Here is a 12,430-nt window from a genome sequence, read left to right on the forward strand (position 1 = left end):
AAAGAGCACAGTAAAGAAGGAAAAGCACGCTGATACCAAAAGACATCAATACACAAAAAAATATATTAAGACAAGAAATAAGAAACAAAGAATCTACAAATCGACCAGAAAGTAATTAACAAAATGGCAATAGTAAGTCTTTACCTATCAATAATTGTTTAAAATTTAAATGGATTAAATTCTCTGATCAGAAGACAAAGAATGGCTGAATAATAATAATAAAAAAAGTACAATATGTTGCCTCTGAGAGACTCACTTAAGGTTTAAAGACATATGTAGACTGAAAATGAAAAGATGTAAAAAGGCACTTCAAGCTAGGCTTAACAGAAAAGAAGCAGAGGTTAGCTATGCTTATATCAAATAAAAGACTTTAAACTAAAACTGGAAAACAAGGCAAAGAAGGTAATTATATAATGATAAAGGTGTTGCCACATCAAGATGATACAACAAATGTAAGTATTTATGCAGCAAACATTGGAGAATCTAAATATATAAAGCAAAAGCCCACAGAGCTAAAAGGAGAATTGAACAGTAATACACTAATAGTTAGGACTATAATACCCCACTCTCAATAGTGGTTGTGTCATCCAGACAGAGACTTTATAAGGAAACTGGATTTGAACAACACTACAGACCAAATGGATCAAACAGACTTATACAGGACATTTTATTCAACAACAGCAGAATATTCATTCCTCTTAAGTGCACATGGGATATTTTCATAGCATAGAGCATAGCGTAGGCCACAAAACAAATCTCAGCAAATTCAAGAAATTGAAGCCATGCCAAGGTATCTTCTCTGACAAAATGGCATGAAATTAGAAATCAATAACATGGAAACTGGAAAATTCACAAACACATGGAAATTAAACAACACTCTCCTGAACAATAAATGAATCTAAGAAGAAATTAAAAGGGAAATTAACAAGTTTTTGAGACAAAATTGGAAACACAACATACCAGAACTTATGGGATTCAGCAAAAGCAGTTCCAACTGGGAAATTTATAGCAATAAACACCTACACTAAGAAGCAAGAAAGATCCCCCCAAAACAACTTAACACTATACCTTAAGAAACTAGAAAAAGAAGAGCAAACTGAGTCCAAAGTTAGCAGAAGAATGGAAATAATACAGATAAGAGCAGAAATAAATAAAATGGAGGAAAGAAAAACATGGAGAAGATTAACCAAACTAAGATTTGGTTCTTTAAAAAGATAAACAAAATTGGCAAATTTTAGCTAGATTAACCAAGGCAAAAAGAAAAAGGACTAAAACCAGCAAAATTATAAATGAAAAAGGAGACATTATAATTGTTATCACAGAGATTAAAAGGATCATAAGAGGCTACTATGAGCAACCAAACTGGACAACCTAGCTCAAACAGAAAACTTCTTAAAAACATACAACTTACTAATATTGAATAAAAAAGAAGTAGAAAATTGGAATAGACCAATCACTAGTAAGGAGATTGAACCACTAACCAAAAATCTCCCAACAAAGAAAATCCCAGGACCAGATGGCTTTATTGGTGAATTTTAACAAACATTTAAAGAAGAATTAACATTGTTCCTTCAAAATTCTTCCCAAGAGTTAAGAGGAGAGATAAGCCCTGAGCTTATTTCATGAGACCAACATTTTCTAGATACTAAAACAGGAAAATACACAGTTAGAAAAGAAAACTACAAGTCATTATCCCTAAAGAATGTAGATGCAAAAATTCACAATCAAATACTAGCTAACCAAATTCAGGAACACGTGAAAGGATCATTCACTATGATAAAGTGGGATTTATCCCCAGGGTGAAGAATGTTTCAATATAAACTAATCAAATAATGTGATATATCACATCAATAGAATGAAAGAAAAGAATCATATGACCATCTCAATAGACAGAGAAAATATGCAACAAAATTAAACATTCATTCTTGATAAAAACTCTTAACAAACTATACATAGGAGGAACATACCTCAACTTAATGAAGACCATGTATAACAACCCCACAGCTGGCATCATACTCAGTAGTGAGAGGATAAAAGCTTTTTGTCTAAAATTAGGAACAAGACAAAGGCGCCCACCCTCACTACTCTTATTCAACATACTACTGGATGTCCTAGATAGAGAAATCACACAAGAAAGGAAAATAAAATATATTAGAGTTGGAAAAGAAGAAGAAATATTGTCTTTATTGGCGATGACATATTTTATAGAGAATATTCTAAAGACTCAAACAAAAAACTGTTGGATCTAATGAATAAATTCAGTAAATTTGCAAGATACAAAATTAAGACACAAAAATAGTTAGCATTTCTATAAACTAACAATAACATTTCTGAAAAAGAAACAAAAAATTGATCCAATTTATGGCAGCATTACAAAAAATAAAATACTTAGGAATAAATTTAACTAAGGAGTTGAAAGATCCCTATGCTGAAAAACACAAGACACTGACCAAAGAAATAAAAGTCATACATAAATGAAAATGTATCTCTTGTTCATGTGTAGTAAAAATTAATATTACTAAAATGTCAATACTACCAAAAGCCACCTATAGATTAAATGCAATCTTTATCAAGATTCCAATGGAAGTTTTTACAGAAGTAGAAAAATTACTTGTAAAATTTATATGGAACCAAAAAAGATCCTGAACAGCCAAAGAAGTCCTCAGAAAAAAATAAAGCAGGAAGTATCACAGTTCCTATTTCAATCTATAGTATAAAGCTTTAGTCATCAAAACAGTATGATACTGGCAGAAAAACAAATAGATCATGGAAGAGAATTGAGAGCCCAGAAATAAACCCAAGCACATATGGTCAACCAATACTTGACAAGGGAGCTAAGAATACTCAATAGAGAAAAGACAGACTTCAATAAGTGGTGCTGGGATAACTGTATATTCACATGTAAAATAATGAATTTGAACCCGTATCTTAGACCACTCACAGAAATTAACTCAAAATGAGTTAAACACTTAAATATAAGACCTGAAACCATGAAACTCCTAGAAGAAAACAAAGGAATAAAGCCTCTTGACATGGGTCTTGGTAATGATTTTTTGTATGTGACGCCTAAAGCACAAGCAATAAAATCAAAAATAAACAAATGAAACTAATATAACTAAAAAGCTTTGCTGAGAAAAAGAAACCATCAACAAAGTGAACAGGCAACCTACAGAATGGTAAAAAAAATCTTTCCACATCATATATCTGATAAGGGATTAATATTCAAAATATATAAAATCTCATACAACACAACAGAAAAAAACAATTAAAAATTGGGCAAAGGATCTTGATAGATCTTTCTCCAAAGATATACAAAATGCCAAAAGTTACATGGAAAGCTGCTCAACATCACTAGGTATTAGGGAAATGCAAATTAAAACCACAGTGAAATATCAACTCGTGTCTGTTAAAATGGCCATGATCAAAAAGACAAAAACTTGCAATTGCTGTCATGGATATGGAGAAGAAGGAACCCCTGTGCACTATTAGTTAGACTGTGAATTGGCACAAGTATTATGGAAAATAGTATGGAGAATCTTCAAAAGATTAAAAGAAGAGTTACCATATAATCCAGCAATTCCCTTCTGATAGTATACAAGGAAAATGAAAACACCAACTCAAAAAGATATCTGCACACTCATGTTTAGAGCAGCTATTAAAATAGCTGGGGCATGGAAACAAACTAAGTTTTCATCAGTGGATTAATGGATAAATAAGTTTTGGTATATATATATATATATATATATATGTATATATATAATGGAATATTATTCAGTCATAAAAAAATCCTACTATATGTGACAACATGGTTGGAGCTTGAAGGCATTGTGCTAAGTGAAATATGCCAGCAAGCCAGAGACAAATACTGTATGATCTCACTTATATGTGAATTAAAAAAAAAAGACTCACAGAAAAATGGATCATATTTGTAGTTATCAGAGGTGGGGGATGGAGAGGGGGAAGGGGAGGAAGATGATCAAAAGGTACAAACCTCCCGTTACAAAGTAAATAAGTACTGGGAAGTAACATACAAAATGATGACTACGCCTAACACTGCTGTAGGTTATCTAGGAAACTTAAGAGAGTAAATCCTAAGATTTCTCATCACAAGGAAATTCTTTCTTTTTTTCTGTTGTTATATTGCATCCACATAAGAAAATGGATGTTAGCCAAACCTATTGTGATAGTCATTTCACAATATATGAAAAGTAAGCCTTTATACTGCAAGCCTTAAATTTGGACAATGATGTGTGTCAATTATTTCTCAATAAAACTGGAAAAAAATCCAGAAAAACTTAAAAGTGTTTTATTAGCTTTCTATTGCCGCTGTAATAAATAACCATGAATTTAACGGCTTAAGATAAAACACATTTATTATCTTAATATAGACTTTAAAGTCCAAGATGGGGTCTCACTAGGCTAAATTCGTGATGGCAGCACAGCTGTGTTCATTTCTGTGGGCTCTGGGATACAGTCGGTTTTCTTGCCTTTTCCAGCTTTCAGAGGCCATCTTTACTTGGAAATGGTCACTTTCCTCCCTGTCAAAGCCAGGAACTTGCTTTACTCCTTCTCACCCTGTCATCTTCCACTTTTCAGGAGCTCTGTGCTTTCATTGGGTCACCCTGGATCATGAAGGATAGTCTACCTATCTTTAGGTCATCCCACAGGCAGCATTAATTCTATCTGGGACCATCATCTCCTTTTTCCATGTTGTGCAACATATTCACAGGTTGCAGGGATTGGAAGGTAGACATCTTTGAGAGCTGATTATTTTATCACAAAGTTGTGTATCTCAAACACATGAGATTTGTCTCATTGATGAGGCAAGTTTCAGTTGTCTAAACAAATTTCAAAAAAGTCCATTGATTTCTGTGTTCATTATAGACAATGGGTTAATTGAAACAAAAATATTTTCTAATTAAAAATTATTTTGAAAAGTCTTCAGTGTCTTAAAGTATGAATCACGTACAAAATTTATATTCAACTAATAGTCTTAAAAATGTGCTAGAATATGTCAGGGCAAAATTGCTGAAACAAGATGGAAGCTAAAACCAATAGAAACTAAAATGGACAAACTGGCAGAAAAGCTAATCACCCAAAAACTCTGAAAAAATGAAAAGCATATAACCAAAGTTACAATAATACTCCAACTAACCCAATTGCTAACCTCCAAGATGATTCTTTTTATTTATCAGCACCTAGAATTTTAATAGAGTACAAGGTAACTTATCAAAACAGCATACTGCTTAATTTTCATATTTTGAGTTTCTTATAAATGACGTGACGATAAGATTTGTTTTTATATCTTGATTGTAATACTAAACTTCATGCCTATCCATTTCATTTAGGTATTGTAAGGCTATGCTGTTTGTTAGCATTCAATTGTATAGAACATCTGATCCTAGATGCTTGAAACTTCTCTGTGTTAAAAAGTGGAATTTAGCACATAGGGTATCAAATGAGTCAAATTATTTATCAAAATAGTTCTCTCCAGTTTACACTAATTCTTGTAGTGTTAGATTTTTATTTGCTGCCAATTGAATGTGTGGGAATACTCAACGGCCTCCTTAGTTTTTTTCCCATCTGTATCACCTTGACCTCCAGCCAGTTTGATATGCTTTTAAAATTTTTATTGACATTTTGATATTTCTCTTCTGTCAGTTGCACATCAATATCCAGTGTAACTTTTCTCATTCATTTAGTTATTCACCTTTTCTTAGTGAATTTTTTGGACATTTAAAATGCTTGTTCGGACCAACCCTTTGTCCATCACATATGTTGTCCACACTTTCTCCTAATATAGCTTTTGAGTTTTCAGTTTGACTGTACATTTTTAGTCACTGTTTTTGCTGCTGATTGCAATAATTGTGTTAATATCCACTTAAATACTGAGGAAAATCCTCCTCATCTTCAGCTTTTTCCCAGCACCAGGAAGCCCCACCATACACATCACTCAGCCTATTTGAGACACACACCATCACCTGAGGAAGACATCTTGGGATGAGATGGGAGTTGGAATCCATTTGTGTTACTAAGACTTGACTTCTAAACCAGTGTCCTCTGTAACAGTTTTAATTCAATTTGTCAATTTGGATTAATTGATGTATCACTTCTGTTCTGCCAAAAGCCCAGCTGAGCTAGGACAGTGGAGTATCATTCCTAGAGACCAAAGAAATGACCCAGAGACTGCAAACAGGACATATAGGTTTACTGGGACTTACTTGAAGGGAGAGTGTCCAGTGGTGGCTGGCTAGAAGGAAGTGTGCACCTGCTACTGCCCCCTAAGCAAAGCTTGCTTAAGTAGACAGAGGAACAAAGTCTGCATGCTTGCCAAAGGGCTGTCCTTGGTATGAACAGCATTTCCAGGAACAGTAACTCACATGGAAGGGCTTTGTTTCCCTGTAAGAGGCTATGTTCTTTACGTGGGATAAGGGAGGATCCAGGTTGGCCAGGTCCAGGTGCTTAAAAATCTTGGGAGCTTGGCTGCCTGCCCAGAAGAGAGCCATAAGTACACATGGTTGCAATGGGCCTGGGGGTTTCTGCTGAATGAGCAAGGCCCAGACCCTACATGTTCTCTTCCTGGTCAACCTCTGACCATGCTGTTTTATGAGATTCATTACAGGCTGGAAGTTCCTTCTTCAGGCTTAGGATGGCATCTCTTCCTTTAAGCCCAAGAAGGAAAAGAAATACTATTGTAAGAAAATTCCACGAATTCAGTTATCCTTGGCAAAAAGGGGAGAGTGAATGCATACACATGTGTGAATACCTGCGCATGCATTCCATTCACACATGGAGGCTCTACCAGAACATGAGCCTTTTGGTTGAGCCAGATGCTGTAGACTGAATGTCTGTGTTCCCCAAGATAATATACTGAATTCGAACTGCCAATGTGATAGTAGTATGAGATATTATGGACTTTTGCAAATGATGTGGTCATGAGGGTAGAACTCTTATGAACGGAAATACTGCCGTTATAGAACAGACCCCAAAAAGATCCCTCCTCCCTTCCACCCATGTAAGGAGACACAGTAAGATGATGGTAATCCATGAACCATGCACTCACTAGACACCAAATCTGCTGGAGTCTTGATCTTGTAATTTAAGCCTCCAGATCTGCAAGAAATAAATTTCTGTTGTTTAAGCCACCCAGTAGTCTATGAAATTTTTGTTATAGCAGCCCAAACTACTTCCACCCAGGAAAGTTCCCTTTGAAAAGTCGCAATAGTAAACAGCCCCCAGTACAAGGTAGACATGTAAGCAAGGAAACTTGGGAATGCAGCAATTCCACAATGCCAAAGATTTGTTGCTTTGATGCCTACTGAAGAGCTGGGTTAGAGCTGGGAATGATTGCATTACAAGGAGAAAGTATCTCTGAGTGCTCAGGAGGGGAAGTTGGTGATAAGGGTCCCATATTTGCCAGGGCACTAGGTTTCTTCTTTCCTATGCTGGGGAAGGAGCACTGACCATGACCCTAGAAAGAGACTACTCAGTTTACACTCCAGCACAGCTTCAAATCCAAGGGCTTTTTCTATAGTACGGCCTCATCCTTCCTCAAAGCTTCTCTGGAGAACCAAAGATTTCCCCACATTTTAGGGGGAAGGGTAGATGTAGGGAGAGGAGGTAAGTATCTCATACAAGCTTTTCTCCCATAATCAACTTAAAAAAGAATCTCAGAAGAACTGCAAACAGACTCAGTGGAGAAGGCAGACCCTAGCCCACACACAGACACTCTGTCTCCCTGGAGTGGCTTAACATCAGGTCATCCCTGGCTTCTCTCACACTCCAAGACAGAGATGGTATGATAATAAGCAGGAGATGCTGCTTTGAAGTCCATTCTGTAGACTGCAACTCCATTTCCCTAATAACATAGATATCAAATCAACTAAAGCGTGATGGAATGTAGGGGGAAAGAATGATGCAAAAGAAGAGGGGCTTACCTCTTCTTGATCTTTGGCGGACATCTATTCCAGCTTGGTTCAAGCTCACTATGAGGAGAGTTTTCAGTCTGCATCTAGACCCACTTGCACAGTTAATCATCTGGGCCACCTCTGGCCAGCCCCCTTTCATCCAGTTCCCAATCATTCTGCTGGAGGGACATCCCTTTTGCATACAAATGTGTCCCCAAGAATCATGAAGTAATTGTTTGTTTCACTCATCCAGGAAATGACATAATTGTATATAGCAACTGCTCAGCGTCTACTTGAATGGTGTGAAAACACCATGAAGGAAACGTGGAGAAAATGCAGAAGGAGATATTAAAAGCATGTAACTCCTTATAACATGAATACTTCTCCTTGGCAGGTGAAACCCCTTATATTCACCCCAATTAAAAATTAAATGGTATCAAACATGGAAAACCATGTAAAATCAATGATCAAACTAATCCAAACCATTAAAGAATCCAACAAGGTAGCAGAATGTCAAATTAACATGCAAAAGTCAGCAGCATTCATATGAAAAACAGCAAGCTTATTTACAATAACAACAATAATAGATAAACTTACCAAGAAATGATCTGAAACTGAATGAAGAAAACTACAAAATATCATATAAAATGAATAATGGACATAAATACAGACAAGACGTCATACAGCAATTTCTCCCTGTCCCTCTTTGCTAAGTACGAACATAAGATATGTACGACATGAAAGAAGAAGCTGAATGAGAACTCTGAAAGGTGGTTAGAAGAAGATGAACTGCCTTGAGACTCTAGGATTTGAACAAGATAGCAACAGGGCCTCTTAGCCCCGGTCCAACTCAAGAAGGAAATCCAGATCCAGTATTTTCAGCTCCTCAGTTGATGAACAGAACACAGCCAAGGTAGGCTTGTCCTCCTCCAGATGTAATGAGAGTCTTAGGAACCATTCCAAATAGCACTAACAAGAGGGGGTCCTTGGGAAATGTCACTGACAAAAGAAAGCAAAATAAGATTATCCTTCCCTGTCAGAAATGAGACCCATTCCCCCAGGTAGAGCCTTCTGGGCAGCAGCAGCAAGAATGACCTTGTCACTGTAGGAGAGGAATAAAATAAGGCTTTCTTCTAAGCTTCTAGGTTCTGTGCTGGGCAAAGAGTTAAACTGACATGAGACATATTAACAAAAGAAAAAATATAATTGCATAATAATATAAATATGCATGGAGTTTTTAAATTACAAGACTCAAGGAGGTGGCCAGATTATTGAGAGTTTGTTTCAATTTTTACCAATCTGTTAAATTAACATTTCTTTGTAATAAACATTACTACCATTTGAGCAAGGTTTATTACTGTTGTGATTATGTCCACAAATTAAGGGCATTTTCCTTACTTCTACTGAGGTGAATAAAATCAACCTTGTCAGTAAATTTTGGCATTCTTCTGAGAAATAATGATTTGCTTCAAGCCCGCTCTGTGTGCTGCCAGCACATTTCTTTAATTCTGCCCACTGGAAGAACAAAACCTCTCAGTGTAATTTCTCCAGTTATGACTACATTTAAACATACCCGTCATGGGTTAAAAAGTGAGACAAGACAAGTTACTCTGATAACTCCAACATGTGGTCCATATTTTGTGACAGCTCCAGCTGGAAAGTGCAGATGGATGTCTGTGTTGTTACAAAGATCTAAACTTTCAACAGCATTAGTTAGATTTTTTTTATTGTTGCAAAGTCAGGTAATAGCAAGATGAGTAGACTCCTTCATGACTCCCCTTTCTGACCAGTTAGAGTTAAATGACCTTTGCCATCCATTCAACTTGCCTCCACAAATATGTTTTCCTTACCTAAGGGAGTCCAAACCAAACCTATATCCACTCCTGGTTGATTCAAATGCCCATTTCATACATCTTAAGCCCAAGCATATGTTTCAGAGCATGGAAATTAATCAAAATTGATACTGCAGGTGGTAGGGTCAAGTCAGCACTGTGATTCATAGATTCAGGTTTTGAATCTTTGAAGACATGTTCTCTGTAAACTTCTCCCTCAGTCACATCAGAATGGTCCAGTTTGGCTTCCTTATATTGTCCTTCTGCAACCTTCATGGCAATAGCTGGGCAAATGGCCCCAAAGTCTCTGTCCAGAGAATGAACCCATGCCTCTCTGGTATACCTGGTGAAGATGTGAAGAGGAGTAACCTGAGGGACTTGAATCTGCTTAGGAGTCAGCCCATGCTGCTCCACTTGCTTTGGGATCAAGTATCTGTCAGCAATTTATCTTCTCCTCTTGCGTATACACTGGCACCTAAATAATCTCCATTCTTTTCAACAATGGATATTGGCAGTAGTTATAAAAAGAACTTGGAAAAAGTCAAAGACCACATTTAGATAATTTTCTTTGAAGTTATAGGATTATCTTGTAGACATTTTTCTTGTTGGTCAACCTCCTCTAATAGGAACACTGGATTATTAATGTCAACAGACTTCAAGTCATTGATTACATAACCAGGGATACTGCCAACATAGCTGTGCCTGTGTCCTTATATGTCAGACTGAACACATATCCTCCAAGTGCAAACACTTTGAAATCTTGACCTAGAGTCTTGGCCACTAATCTTCCCAAATTTGTTTTACCTACTCCAAGAGGGCCTGCAACACAAGGAAGGGGCACTTCAGATTGCTTTTTTAGAAGTCTGATACCCAAATATTTAAGTAATCTTTTCGTCAATTTTTCTGTTACATAATCGTCATTTTCCAGAAAAATCTGGGCTACTCAAATATCCAGATGATTAGTTGTACTTCTGTTCCAAGGAAGTTCCACCATAAGTTTTAAATAATTTATAATCAGAGCATATTTTTACATGGACTACAGAATTTTTTTTAGTCTTTTTGTTTCTTTGACACAGAATTTATGGGCCTGTTCTGACATACGAGATGCTTATATATATTTATTTTTCTAGCATGAGATTTTCATCATTATCTACATCCTCCTCTTCATCTTCTAAAGTTCCTGGGATGTGTATAATTCTCCTATGAGGGCATATTACTATAAAATACTTATTATCCTCTGGTCTGTGTTTTCTGTTTTTTAAAGCAATTTTCGTCCTTCCATTTCCTTGATAAGGAGTGGTATCATCCTCTTAAATGGTTCCTCTATACTCACAGTATCTAAAATTTGGAGCTTATTTTGATTGACTATTAGGTGTCCAGATGTGTAGTAAATCTTCCCTTGGAGAACTATCTTAAAAAAAACCTCAATTTAACAACAGTAGGAACACACATATCTGACATTTCAACTAATTTTAGTGCAGGTTTCTAAAACTGTTCTGATACTTCTCCTGGCACCTCTCTAGTATTACAGATGTTAAGAAACTTCTCAAGTTGGTCCAATAGTTCCACTTCAACAACAGGATATGGCTTCTCATTTATGACCTGTACAATCGGAAAACAGCACAGGCATGAAGCCAGCAAAATAGAGTGGAGTTTGGGCCAGTTATTACCCACAACCTGTACTGTCAGTGCACCTGTCCCAATCGTGTGCAGAGGTGGCAGGTCCTAAGCATTGCTGGCAACGTGGGTCATGTTAGACATGAGGTTCAGGATGGTGCCCTGCAACCTTTTATCAGGTAGCTCCACATCAACTGTGGATTGTGGGCTCAGTCCACACTTGGTGCACATGGGGAATCTGGGAAGCAGAAAGCCCCCTGGGTGAACAAAAGCAGGTTGTGGCTGGAGGAAAATTATTGGAAGATGAGTGAAGAAAATGTATATTAAATAAAGTTTATCTTACTGTGTAGATAAGTCAGGTGAAAAGAGTGTCTCTGGGAGTAGCTCTCTTCCTGGTACAGATGCTTTACTAATAGAAATGTCCTTTGTCAATATAAATTTCCTCAACAAAAGGAAAATTTATACTTTATTTTAGCCCGTTAAGAAAGAGGTCAAGAGCTTTTCTTCATCTCCTAGCTGCCAATTGCTTTCAGTTCAAAATAATTTACACACCAAAGTGGTTTATTTGGGAGTGCATGTTCTGAACTCTGAAAGGAAGGGACTTATTGTGGGAAGTCTTTTTCGATTCTCCAACCCAGAGATACCCAAGTTGCCAGGGGCCACCAGTAAGTGGGATTCTGATGCAACATGCTTCAATGCAGCCTCTTCATCCCCAAAGGTATGGTGCATACCAGTGGGGTATATTACTACAGATTCTCCAGCCATTGAGAAAAATGCAGTTATATGCTCATAAATTTGACAAATTGGTAAAAGGAAACAATTTAGAAAACATTTTAAACTAAAATACTCAACCAAGATGAAGTAGGTAATATGAATAGTCACATAAACATTAAAGATATGTAATTGATAATTAAAAGACCTGGAAAAAAAACTATTGGGGCCACTGAAAAATTCTAACAAAGTTCTAAATGCAAATTAACAAAGATTTTCAACAATATTGATACCAACATTGACATCAGTTTCCCTACATTAAACCCAGCATATATGGGGTTAAAACCAAAACACTCATTCCCT

The 12,430-nt window shown here is 36.5% G+C and overlaps 1 pseudogene; it reads right to left on the minus strand.

Moving 5' to 3' along the window:
• Window positions 1-9,334: 9,334 nt before the first annotated feature.
• Window positions 9,335-12,121, minus strand: LOC100630727 (lon protease homolog 2, peroxisomal pseudogene; annotated as a pseudogene).
• Between the last annotated feature and the right edge of the window lie 309 nt (window positions 12,122-12,430).

Source organism: Equus caballus, chromosome 27 (genome assembly GCF_041296265.1).
Source record: "Equus caballus isolate H_3958 breed thoroughbred chromosome 27, TB-T2T, whole genome shotgun sequence".
NCBI lineage: Eukaryota > Metazoa > Chordata > Mammalia > Perissodactyla > Equidae > Equus > Equus caballus.